The sequence below is a fragment of the Oryctolagus cuniculus genome, chromosome 9 (genome assembly GCF_964237555.1).
Source record: "Oryctolagus cuniculus chromosome 9, mOryCun1.1, whole genome shotgun sequence".
Lineage (NCBI taxonomy): Eukaryota > Metazoa > Chordata > Mammalia > Lagomorpha > Leporidae > Oryctolagus > Oryctolagus cuniculus.
In genome coordinates, this window is record NC_091440.1 from 1,779,705 (window position 1) to 1,791,909 (window position 12,205).

General features: G+C 56.3%; 1 long non-coding RNA gene across 1 annotated transcript in view; it reads right to left on the minus strand.

Moving 5' to 3' along the window:
- LOC138843746 (uncharacterized) overlaps positions 1-12,205 on the minus strand; it is a 139,154-nt gene that overhangs the window by 106,433 nt on the left and 20,516 nt on the right. The window lies entirely within an intron of this gene.

The window sequence follows — 12,205 nt, forward strand, 5'->3', positions numbered from 1 at the left end:
ATCCCATGGCTGCAGGAGACAGCATAATTATAAGGGTCAGCTTGATAAGACGTATAATCTCTAGAAACCTGCGGCTCTGCCTGATCAAATATTTATATCTGTCACCGCTGGACACCCAGAGCGCGCCATGCAAGCAACCCTGCAACCTCAACTTTCCTGTGCGTGCTGCACACACAGAGCCGGCGCCTGCCCCGCCGCACGCACGCTCACGCTACATACTACCAACAGTGACTTCCATACCAGGCCCGACGCCCACAGATCTCAGCAGCCATTGTTCTCTTCAGTTAAATTTCACTGAAAGGAAGCAAACGGAAGCAAGCTGATCTCTGCCCTTCCAGCTGCTCCCTGGCCAGGGACCCATTCAGGAAAACCAGTGAGACCGCAGCAACAAATCGGAAGGGACAGCTTCGCGACTCCCCGGGCTGACTTCCACCAGCGGATTTTGCCCAGCTGTCCCTCTGGGGACACGGCTGTGCAAACTGCCTGGCCGGCGCAGAATCCAGCACTCGGAGACAGCGGCTCCCTGGAGATGCTCTCGGGCCCAGCGAGTGCTCTGGCAACACAGACAAGCAGGCCTTTCAACGGCGAGACCCCTCGCCTGCGGCTGGTGAGGGCCCAGCAGGCCCCAGCCCCCTCTCACAGTTCTGACTACAGCCCTCAGCACCTCCCTTCCTCCCCCTCACAACCAGCATTCCCACGGGCGCTTGTAAAATCGTTTCACACATCAGACGCTCCTCACCACAGCACAGACGCAGAAATGAAAGCTGCCGGCTGCACCGACACCAGGCAGGGAATCGGACTGAAGAAACAACTCCAGGACGGGCACCGGAGTCGCCAGGGCTCACACGCCAGCTCTTCGTCCAGTTCGACCCGACTGCAGCTGCCTGCTCACGCGTGACGACAGGCCCCAGGGATGCCCCAGTAGCGGGGTCCCCGCCGCTCAGGCGGAAGACGTGGACTGAGTGCCCAGCTCCTAGAGACTGGGAGCTCACTCATGCTCTCTACCTCTCACATAAGCAAAATTAATGATTCTGCACCTTATCTAAAATAAAGCAAATTAGAATCAGCAATAAAAATTAAAAGCGTATATACTGGATGTTTTCTTCAGTTGATTTCTTTGGTTTTAAAGATTTATTTTATTTATTTATTATTTGAAAGGCAGAGTGACAGAGAGAGGAGGGGAGAGATGACAGAGTAATCTCCCATCCACTGGTTCACTCCCCAAACGCCCACAATAGCTGGGGCTGGGCCAGGCTGAAGCCAGGAGCCCAGCCCAAGCCCATCTGCTGCTTTCTTAGGCGCATTAGCAGGAAGCTGGATCAGAAGTGGAGCAGCTGGGGCTCTAATCAATGCTCTGATATGGATCACAAGCCATGGCTTAACCGGCGGCACCTCAGTGCTGGCCCAGCCAATTTCTAATTTTGTTTCACTCAGGCTGTCATTTGATGCCAACCTTTCTCCTAAACTTTACGTAAGAAAATGCAGAAGCACTTGCAGACGCTGGACTCACATGCAGCCTACGAGCACGGAGGCTGGAGACAGAACCAGCCATGCTGTTCTCTGAAGACGTGGGCTGGGAACTCAGACATGGCCGCTTCTTGCTGGGCACTCCCAGCGTGCCTGTACCCACAGCTCCCAGGGCTCAGCCTGACCTTCCCCCGGGTCCACACAGGGACGGCACGCTCTCTCCAGAGCTCACCTGGCTGCCCAGTGCGCCTCCCTCACTGCCACGGCCCAGGTCCCCACACCACTGGTTTGCAAAAGCAGAGCCAGGAAAGCCACACCTGAGCCAGAAGACAATGCTACTCCTCCCCTTAAACACTCTGCTCTTCGTTTGAACGAAGCACTCACCTTGCTGCATCCCCATGTGGCTTCTGCCTGACCAAAGGTGCTTACTGGTCCCCATGAATGACCGCACAGGAGCAAGCCCGTCCCTCCAGCTGGGGAGTGACTTGACCCGTCCAGTCCTCGAGGTCAGAACTGGCTCCACCAATCTGCACCAGGAGCATCTGGAGGGGCCCAGCCAGCCACTGGCCCCCGCACGCGAGACCCCAGCAGGCACTGGGTCACCTGGGTCCTCTCCACTGCCCTAAGTACAGACAGAAATGTCCAGAGGAGGACAGGAGGACATTGGAGGAGAGCCTTGGCACCAAGGCAGGACGGACAAGACAGCTGCAGCCACGTGTGCTCAGTGGCAGGCACGGGTACTGAGACAGTTCTGAGGAACGCGGCCTGTCCGTGGCTGTGAACCTCAGAGCTGGGGTGCCTACGGCCTATCATACGGGAGCCCTTTGGGGCTGCCGCCGGCGGCCAGCGACTGCAGCACACTGAGTGACCGTCAAGTCTCCTCCTAGGTGGCGGACTGCTCTCCAGTATCACGACAGGGAGCACAGGCCGGGAACAGGGCCAGACAGAGCTGTGCACTCTGCATTTGCACACACGGGGTGGGCAGCGAGCGTCCCCACAGGCAGGCGACACACAGCACCACAGCACCGCGGCAACTCTGACGTCACCAGGCGGGACCACTGCTGTGCAGGTGGCTCCTCCCCCACAGCGGCACCATCACGTGGCCCCTGACTCAACGATCACTTTTAATGTTTTAGAAGATGTATTCATTTATTTGAAAAGCGGAGTTACGGAAAGAGAGGGAGACAGAGAGAGCGATCGTTCATCCTTGGGTTTACTCCTCAGACGGCCACAACAGCCAGCACTGGGCCAGGCTGAAGCCAGGAGCTTCTTCCGGGTCTCCCACATGGGTCCAGGGGCACAAGGACTCGAGCCATCTGCTGCTGCTTTCCCAGTATTAGCAGGGACGGATAGGAAGTGGAGCAGCCAGCACATGACCTGGTGCCCATACGGGATGCTGGTGTCACAGGCAACAGCTGAACCCACTATGCCACAATGCCAGTCCCTTTAGTTTTGCAAAGATCTGCAGTCACTTCTGATAGGAAAAGCAAGCAGCACAGCTCCTGCCCTGAATGGCGCGGCGGCAGAGGGCTCTGATCTGTGATCTGTGTGCGTAGGAATTCCTGCTCTCGTCACTGGATCCCGTGTGTGACAGGATGAAGCAGTTCTTAAGTGAAAATTTGGTAATAGGGTCTCTAAAGTCATTCTGAGTCATCTTAGAGTGAGTGAATTCACAATTATAAAATTACTTCTGTAATGCCGACTGCACTTGGAGCAGATGATCGCTCTGCTAAAATAAAGCCTGTTAAATGCAACATTATGGCAATTCTGTCATCCCATCCAAGCCGGGATAAATTGCCACGGCATCCCGGGGAAGCCATCAGCTCTCTTCCTGCTTCCACTGCCGCTGTCTTCTCTCCTCAGTCCCCAAGAAACACTGTGAAGTGTCGCTGCTGAGACATCCCAGCTGCTCCGAGGACAACGTCTGCAGCAGAGCCTTGCTTCTGGATGCGGGATGGGCTGGAGCAGGCAGCACACAAAGTGGCGTGGCCGCGGCTGTGGCTGCCCCTGCCCCGTGGGCTCCCGCCAGGCAGCATAGGCTGCAGCACGACCCCAGGGCCCATCCGATGAGCCACACGGTTCCCAGCCCTAGTCACCGTCAATGCTGTCACTCACCTTCACAGGCCCCACCCCGCACAGTCCTGTGGCCACAGGGCCCACACTTAAAGCTTTTGAAGATTTACATTTGCTCTTTTGGGAAGTAACACGGAGCAGTGCTGGGTGCTGGGTTAGGCCCCAGCGCTGCCTGACAAGCTGTATGATCAGGGAGCTCCATTTATCAAGCAGAAGTGACCACAGACCCCCTGCCGCGGCCACCACGCACAGCAGTTGGGTACACGGAAGAAAGTGTCCTGTGCCGCATCAGGCTGACGGACAAGCACTTCTGGCTTCGGCTGCTGTCGGCAACGTCTACCTCACGGCACCATTCCTGTCACACCCAGAGGTTCCAATGACTCAGAAAAGCCGACGTGAGTGATTTCTAGATATACAATGCTGATGAAACTTAAACACAGACATGACTGAACCGTGCCAAAATGTTTTCAAAAACACTTAATAAAAAGTTGAAATTTGAGTTCTGTAGGTTTTCTATCTAATTTTTTTTTTTTCAGATCTCAAGCATGGATTCAGGTAGAGTTACCGGCCCCAGTACCAAGTCTGGAGCACCCGTCCCACACCACCAACGGCCGGAGCAACCCCAGCCACCATCCACGCAGCGGGGAGGCCACGGCCCAGCTCTGGCACAGATCGCCGTCCTTGTCCTCGGCCCCCACGCCACACAGGCTTCCTGCCCACACCTCTCCCCGGCACGCAGCCATCAGCAGCCCCTGCACACCGGGGCCCAGGGTGCCTGCCATCTTATCACGCACAGCAAGGCCGGGCCTGGTCCCCTAAGTTCCACCTCCCTGGCTCCACACACTCCTGGGCAGCCTCTGCTCTCTTCACCTCCGCTGCTTCTCTCTTATTGATTATGTTCCTCTAAATGCAATCAACCACCTCACATACAGTCTCTCTTCTAGCTGGAGAGACAGCCTTCAAAAAGAACTAAAAGCCTGGTGCATCATCACTCTCCAGAACCTTCTCCATCTGATACTCAGTATACAAACCCTAAGACCCATCCCATGATACATTCACACAGTATCTAGTGCCCTACGTAAATTTTCAAATATTAAATATAAGCCCTTCCATAATAAAAGTCTTTCTCTTCCTGCCGATGCCGCCGGCAGGCTCGTGGTTGTGGGACTGACCCTCCCCCTCCCTGAGCACCCTAAGTGCTGTTTGCAGTGGTCCAAGTGGAATTTCATATCATGCAGCACTGGACGGTCCAGTGAGCCGGATTAATTGGCTGCTGACATACTGACACTGATAGACACCCATTACCTTATAATGGACACTAATGCACAAAGCAGCACCACAGCAAATGGGCCCTTCAGCTCCTACTGGTAGCCGAGTATATTAAGTGCAAGTCAGTGGCGTCCAGGAGAAACGCCCAGGGCTTTGGCGTTAACTCTTTAAATAGGCGTCCTCCCAGCATGCACCCACCGTGGCCCCGGGGCCACGGCAGGCTATTCTGTCCCACTGTAGTCAAGTGGCAGGGAGCCCCACCTGCCCACACGTGTGCCCTCCTGTGAAGTGGCACACAGGTGCCAGTGACCTTTCACCTGAGCAGGGCCACGGAGGCTCCCCAGAGCCAGGAAGCACTTCCAGAGCAGACAGCTGTCACAGTGCATCCCAGAGGGGCACCCTCTGGTGATGCAGAACACAGCCCCACACCACAGCCTCCTCACTCTGAGACAGGCAGGGCCCAGACACAGCATAGCTGTCACCCTGCCAGTGTGTGTGTGGGAGAGACTGGGTGAGTGTGTGGGAGTGTGCGGGAGAGAGTGGGTGAGTGTGTGAGTGGGAGAAACTGGGTGAGTGTTTGAGTGTGTGGGGAGACTGGGTGAGTGTGTGTGTGTGAGTGCAGAGACTGGGCAAGTGTGTGAGTGAGAGCAGAGGCTGGGTGAGTGTATGAGTGAGTGGAGAGACTGGGTGAGTGTGTGAGTGAGTGCAGAGACTGGGTGAGTGTGTGGGAGTGTGCAGGAGAGAGTGGGTGTGTGAGTGGGAGAAACTGGGTGAGTGTGTGAGTGTGTGGGGAGACTGGGTGAGTGTGTGAGTGAGTGCAGAGACTGGGTGAGTGTGTGTGTGTGAGTGCAGAGACTGGGCAAGTGTGTGAGTGTGTGGAGAGACTGGGTGAGTGTGTGAGTGAGTGCAGAGACTGGGTGAGTGTGTGAGTGAGTGCAGAGACTGGGCGAGTGTGTGAGTGAGAGGGACTGGCTAAGTGTGTGAGTGAATGGGAGAGACTGGGTGAGTGTGTGTGTGTGAGTGCAGAGACTGGGCAAGTGTGTGTGTGAGTGCAGAGACTGGGTGAGTGTGTGTGTGAGTGCAGACACTGGGTGAGTGTGTGAGTGAGTGGGAGAGACTGGGTGAGTGTGTGAGTGAGTGCAGAGACTGGGTGAGTGTGTGAGTGAGTGCAGAGACTGGGCGAGTGTGTGAGTGAGAGCAGAGATTGGGTGAGTGCGTGAGTGTGTGGAGAGACTGGGTGAGTGTGTATGAGTGGGAGAGACTGGGTGAGTGTGTGAGTGAGTGAGTGAGTAGAAGAGACTGGGTGAGTGTGTGAGTGAGTGGAGAGACTGGGTGAGTGTGTGAGTGAGTGGAGAAACTGGGTGAGTGGGGGGGAGACTGTGAGTGTGTACGTGCAGAGACTGGGTGAGTGTGTGAGTGGGGAGACTATGTGGGTGTGTGTGAGTAGGAGAGACTGGGTGAGTGTATGAGTGAGTGGAGAGACTGGGTGAGTGTGTGTGAGTGGAGAGACTGAGTGAGTGTGAGTGAGAGAGACTGGGCAAGTGTGTGGGGAGACTGTGTGAATGTTTGGTAGGCTGTGTGTGTGAGAGAGAGAGACTGTGAGAGTGTGTGAGTGTGTGGGGAGACTTGTGAGTGTTTGGGGAGACTGAGTGTGTGAGTGAGAGCAGAGACTGGGCGAGTGTGTGAGTGTGTGGGGAGACTGGGTTAGTGTATCAGTGGGAGAGACTGGGTGAGTGTGTGTGAGTGCAGAGACTGAGTTAGTGAGTGTGTGGGGAGACTATGTGAGTGTGTGGGGAGATTGTGTGGGTGTGTGTGAGTAGGAGAGACTGGGTGAGTGTGTGAGTGGGTGCAGAGACTGGGTGAGTGTGTGGGGGGGGAGACTTGTGTGAGTAAAGACTGGGTGAGTGTGTGTGAGTAGGAGAGACTGTGTGTGTGTGTGTGTGTGTGTAGGAGACTAGGTGAGTGTGTGTGAGTGGAGAGACTGGTTATGTGTGAAGGAGACTTGGTATGTGAGTGGAGCAACTGGGTGAGTGTGAGTGGGTAGGGTGTGTAAGTGGTCTGAGTGTGCACAAAGGTGTGTGAGTAGGTGAAGGTATAAATGTGTGTGAGTGAATGTGACTGTGTAAGAGGCATGAGTGTGGATGCGGGTGTTGTGTGTAGGTGACTTTGCATAAGTGGTATGTGATGAGAATGAGTGTATCGTGCATGTCAGGGAGTGTGTATAAGTGATGTGTGATAACAGTGTATATGAGTGTGCACATGAGTGTGAGTGTGTGGTGGATGTGTATATGTGGAGTGTGATGACTATGTATGAGTGTCAGTGCATGAGAGCGTGTAAGTGGTGTGAGTGTGAGAACAGGTGTGTTGTGGAGGTGTGACTGGATGGGTGAGTGTGTATAAGGGATGTATGAGTGTGTGATGACAGTGCATACGCATGTGCATACACACACAAGTGTATATGAGTGTCAGTGTGAGAGAGCAGGTGTGTTGTGGGGGTGTGACTGGATAGGTAAGTGTGTATAAGGGATGTGTGAGTGTGTGATGACAGTGTGTATGTGCATACACACACAAGTGTGTATGAGCGGTGTGAGTGTGAGAGTAGGTGTGTTGTGGGGGTGTGACTGGATGGGTGTGTATAAGGGATGTGTGAGTGTGTGATGACAGTGTGTATGTGCATACACACACGAGTGTGTATGAGCAGTGTGAGTGTGAGAGCAGGTGTGTTGTGGGGGTGTGACTGGATGGGTGAGTGTGTATAAGGGATGTGTGTGATGAAAGTGTGTATGTGCATACACACACGAGTGTGTATGAGCAGTGTGAGTGTGAGAGCAGGTGTGTTGTGGGGGTGTGACTGCATGGGTGAGTGTGTATAAGGGATGTGTGTGATGAAAGTGTGTATGTGCATACACACATGAGTGTGTATGAGCAGTGTGAGTGTGAGAGCAGGTGTGTTGTGGGGTGTGACTGCATGGGTGAGTGTGTATAAGGGATGTGTGTGTGATGACAGTGTGTATGTGCATACACACACGAGTGTGTATGAGTGGTGTGAGAACAGGTGTGTTGTGGGGGTGTGACTGCATGGGTGAGTGTGTATAAGGGATGTGTGTGTGATGACAGTGTGTATGTGCATACACACACGAGTGTGTATGAGCGGTGTGAGTGTGAGAGCAGGTTGTTGTGGGGGTGTGACTGGATGGGTGGGTGTGTGTAAGGGATGTGTGAGTGTGTGATGATGGTGTGTATGTGCATACACACACGAGTGTGTATGAGCAGTGTGAGAGCAGGTGTGTTGTGGGGGTGTGACTGGATGGGTGAGTGTGTATAAGGGATGTGTGTGATGAAAGTGTGTATGTGCATACACACACGAGTGTGTATGAGCAGTGTGAGTGTGAGAACAGGTGTGTTGTGGGGGTGTGACTGCATGGGTGAGTGTGTATAAGGGATGTGTGAGTGTGTGATAACAGTGTGTAAGTATGTGCATACACACACGAGTATGTATAAGTGGTGTGAGTGTGAGAGCAGGTACCTGTTATGGGTGTGAGTGTCCTCCTGGCCTCGTGGCTCCCAGTGGCCTCCTGTGACGGGTCACACGGGTGGATGCAGGAGCCATCAGAGCAGCAGCCCCTGCCCTCAGGGAACCTTGGCTGGGACGGGCTCAGCTGCAGACAGCAAGCAGGTGGCTCAGGCGGCAACACACGGCAGCCGGCCCGCGTCCGTGTCAGAGCAACTGCTGAGAACTTGCAAGGCTGCCCCCGTGACCTCTCTGGAGCCCTGTCTCCTATCCAGCGGGACCCTGTTCTCCCAGGCCGGGCCCATCACTGCCTCCAGAGACGTGTGTGCACGCATGGGGGCTCGCTGGGGATGTGTCCACCTCAGCCGACATCTCCACATCTATGGGAAGTCAAATCTGAGCTCCGGGGACACCTCCACTTTAAACCCTCAGGAGAGGGGCTGCTCCGGCCGCTGCCCCTGGTGTCTGGAAGCCCCCACTGCAGCACTAAGGGGCCCAGAGCCTGCAGTTTAGTCCACGACTCTCAGGCTCTGGCGTCCATACCCATAACCACTAGCCATAAGGTCTCCCAGCTAAATGAACAAATAGTACAATTAACAGTAGATGACACAGGGGCCAGCACGGGGCACAGAGAATCAAGCCACTTCTTGCCTTTCTGGCATGCTGCACGGAACACTGGTTCAAGTTCCCGCTACACACTTCGAACCCAGCTCCCTGCTAACGCACCTGGGGAAGAAGCAGGACACGGCCCAAGCACCTGGGCCTCTGTACCCAATTGGGAGACTGGGACGGAGTTTTGGGCTCCAGACTCCGGCCTGGCTCAGCTATTGTAACCACTTGGGTAGAGAACCAGTAGATGGGTCATCTGCGTGTGTGTGTCACTCTGCCATTAGATGATTGATTGATTGATTGATTGATCTGTTGATCTTTAAAACAAAGTGCACCATCTGGAACGTGCCAAGCACTCAGTCATCAGCCCAGACTCGCCGGGCTCTCATGCCCACCCCTGCCCCCTAGGCCACCCTGCCTGGAGCAGGCTTCCCACAGCATCTCTGGCCATGACCAACTGGCCACATGCCCGTCTTCCACCACCTTTCCCCCAGTGGATCCAAGTCCAGCAGTCACTCCTCACCAGTGCAAAAGTCACCTTCTGATTGGCTAACTGGTTTGGGACCACACTTGGCTGCGACTCAAAACCTTCACCGACGGCATCCCCTGACACAAAGCACTGTCTTCCATGACACTTCCGGTGGTGAGCCAGAAAAGCTGCTGGGGGCGACTCGGTTGGCTCATCAGTGTGTGCACGCATACACGCATGCATGTGTTTGTGTGTACCTGTGTGTGTGCATGCCTTGGTGTGTGATGTCAAGAGAGAGGGAGCAGGAAAGGGTGGAGACAGAGTTCAGGCTCTGCAGATGGGAAAAGGGGACGCCACTTATGGCAGAAACACCACCGTCACTCGTGGGGGACGCTGAACGGCTATGGCTCATTTCTGCATGCAGACCAAGCACCACCCATGGCGTTAACACGTGGTGGGGTACATCTGATCTGACTCCAGCACCAAACACCAGTGCTCTGTGCTCCATCCCTCGGCGCTGGCCACCTGCCTGCCCAGCCTAGGAATGTTCAGAAAGACCCTGAGGGGACCCAGGGTGGGAGCAGCCACGGCTCCCGGGGCTCCCAGCTCACTGTGGGGATCCAGGGGGAGCAGGGGGGACTCCCAGCTCACTGTGTAGATCCGGGGTGCGGGGAGCAGGGGGACTCCCAGCTCACTGTGGGGATCCAGGGGGGAGCAGGGGGGACTCCCAGCTCACTGTGTGGATCCAGGGGGGAGCAGGGGGGGCTCCCAGCTCACTGTGTGGATCCAGGGGGGAGCAGGGGGACTCCCAGCTCACTGTGTGGATCCAGGGTTGGGGCAGGGGGGCTCCCAGCTCACTGTGTAGATCCAGGGGGGGGAGCAGGGGGGGCTCCCACCTCACTGTGTAGATCCGGGGGGGGAGCAGGGGGGGCTCCCAGCTCACTGTGTGGATCCGGGGGGGAGCAGGGGGGCTCCCAGCTCACTGTGTGGATCCAGGGGGAGCAGGGGGGGCTCCCAGCTCACTGTGGGGATCCAGGGTTGGGGCAGGGGGGCTCCCAGCTCACTGTGTAGATCCAGGGGGGGAGCAGGGGGGGCTCCCACCTCACTGTGTAGATCCAGGGGGGGGAGCAGGGGGGACTCCCAGCTCACTGTGTGGATCCGGGGGGGGAGCAGGGGGGCTCCCAGCTCACTGTGGGGATCCAGGGGGAGCAGGGGGGACTCCCAGCTCACTGTGGGGATCCAGGGGGAGCAGGGGGGGGTTCCCAGCTCACTGTGGGGATCCAGGAGGGAGCAGGGGGGGCTCCCAGCTCACTGTGGGGATCCAGGGTGGGAGGGGGTACTCCCAGCTCACTGTGGGGATCCAGGGTGGGAGGGGGGCTCCCAGCTCACTGTGGGGATCTGGGGGGGGCAGGGGGGCTCCCAGCTCACTGTGTGGATCCAGGGGGGGAGCAGGGGGGCTCCCAGCTCACTGTGGGGATCCAGGGGGGAGCAGGGGGGGCTCACAGCACACTGTGCGTGGCATGGACCTGGCCTTGCTCAGACCCTCATCAGGGAAGTGGAGTGTGGGACAGTGTGAGGGAAGGAAACAGTCGGGTGTGAACACAAGTGTGGGGAGCAAACCGGACTAGACTGAGTTACTGGAATTAAGACTTATTCTATGCATCTGCTCTCCCACAATATGGCGCTGGGAGAGAAGTAAACAGCTTCCGCACAGCTGCCTCCAGTTCAACTAATAAACTGTAGGACTTGCTATTGATTGGAGGAGAGCAGCGTACTCGGCGTGTGGGCAGCCGAGTTAGGATTGGCGGAGGAGGACTATAAAGGAGGAGAGAGACGGCATGCACCAGGAACATCTATGGGGAACATCTAAGGGGAACACCTGTGCAGCCCCCGAGAAGAGCCAGCCGGCGGTGTGCCGCTCCCCTGCGGAAGTGGGGAATGTGGCTAGGGGGAACTGCCCTTCCACGGAGGTGGAAGGGATAGTAGCCAACCCGGGAAGAACCAGCAGCAAACCCGGGGAGGGCCGAGCAGACGAAAGAACAGCGCAGGGTCCTGTGTCGTTCCTCCGCGAAGAGGGGGAGCGACACACAAGCCCGTGCTGTCTGGCCCCCGCTGCCACCCTGCGATGTCTTGTGAGGAAACACTGCAGTCCTGCCAGCTCTAATTTGCTCAGCACCTAACATGAGGGTGATAATATTTACCTGCAAAGAATGAGAAGTATAAAAGATAGCGTCTTAGAGAGACCTGGAGGGCTACCGTCCCAGCCACCGCTTGCAACTCCAGCCTCCCACAGCAGAGCCCCAGTCCCGGCCACCCCACCACCCATCCAGCTCCCTGCTAACACGCCTGGGAAAGCAGTGAAAGATGGCCCAAGTGCTTGGGTCCTTGCTCCCATGTGGGAGGCCTGGATGGAGTCCCAGGCTCCTGGCTTTCGTCTGAACCAGTCTTGGCCACTGCAGCCATTTGGGGAGTGAATCAGTGGATGGAAAATCGACCTTTCTCTCTCTCTCTCCCATCCAACCCCGTGTATCATTTTCCCTTTCAAATAAAATACGTCTTTCAAGACAAGCTTGCAGTGTCTGGAACCTAACAGGTGCTTCCTGGAGATGCACACTGTATCTTTAGCCACCGTAACCTGTGTGGTACTGCATTATGCATAGCGCCCACGCCGAAACTCCCGGGGCACTGAGAGCAGCAGCCCAGGCGAGCAGCTTCCACCAGAGCTTTGTCTCCACCGACGCCCACCAGGAGGGGCCTGCTCCGTGCTCACCTCTCAAGGACATCACCCCGTGCAGACTCCCGAGGGT